Genomic DNA, 1,333 nt, shown 5'->3' on the forward strand with positions numbered 1-1,333 from the left:
CAACTGTTGATAATAACAATAAAAATACATGTTTTGATTAACTGTGCTAGAGGAAAGATTGAGTCATCTTTCCATTTTCTAAATAGAAAAAAAAAGAGTAAAGTGTTGTTTTATAAAGAATCAAAGAGCATGCTGCTAAAAATCACAGGGTAGCATATTTTAGTAGTGTGAAAGGGAGTTAATTTATGTAAATGTTATGGTATTTATTAATATTTTGTGATGACTTTAATTTGTTTCCTTGTGGTAAAATGAATAATGGCTCTCAAAGATATTTGGATCCAAATCAATGGAATCTCTGACTATTATCCTATATGGCAAAAGAGACTTTGCAGATGTGGATACGTTAAGGATCTGCTGATGAGGCACTATCCTGGATTATCAGGTGGAACTTAAATGCAATTATGAGTGTCCTTAGAGGAGAGAGGCAGAGTGAGATCTGACATAGAAACAGAAGGCAATGTGATGACTCAAATAAGTTACTATGCTTGTTGGCTTTGAGAATAAAGAAAAGGGCCATAACCAAGGAATATAAAAATTCAATTCAAGAATACAGAAAATGGAAAGAAACAAATTTTTCTCTACATCAGGGATCAAGGCCTTGCTGATGTTTGACTTTGGCATAAAACTGATTTTGGACTTCTAGCCTCCAGAACTGTAAGAAAATGATTTGCATTGTTTTCAGCCACCAAATTGATGGTAATTTGTTACAGCAGCAGTAAAAAGTTAACATACCCCTAGTAAAAATTTTTGTTAATGTCTTGTGATTTAATTTTCTCTTTCAAAATAAACAGATTTGTTCCAAGTTTATATTGCTAATTATGTATACTTTTTCCTTAACGATGGCTTTACAAATTAAGTTTCTGATCTTACAAAAGCTGGCTCCAAATCTGATAGAGTTGCACAAGTACTTTAAGAACACCCATTCATATTTATTAATGTCACCAATGAAGTCATTAATGTAAATATATACTAAGTGCCTTTTTGATACCAGGCACTGTGCTAGTCACGATGGGGAGCAACACAGTCATAACTTAGATTAAATGTCTGGTGTGTCGGGTCCTACAGAGGATACCAGAGCCATAAGTTGATCTGATAAGTAGAAGATTGTGGCATTCGGTGCCCCTGTACTACTTAACTGGCAAGCTACTTAACTGCTTTTAAGATTGGGTTTCTTAATCATGAAAATAAAGGAATTAGATTAAAAGTAATTATCATTCTACATTCTGTGATCCCCCTAGATATTTCTTTGTTGTTTTTAGATTCCAAAAATACAGGAGTGTAAAAAGGATAGTGTCATGTTAATAATTGTTTAAAAAAGGCTTTCTTTTTTTAA

The sequence above is a fragment of the Hipposideros armiger genome, unplaced genomic scaffold (genome assembly GCF_001890085.2).
Source record: "Hipposideros armiger isolate ML-2016 unplaced genomic scaffold, ASM189008v1 scaffold_353, whole genome shotgun sequence".
Lineage (NCBI taxonomy): Eukaryota > Metazoa > Chordata > Mammalia > Chiroptera > Hipposideridae > Hipposideros > Hipposideros armiger.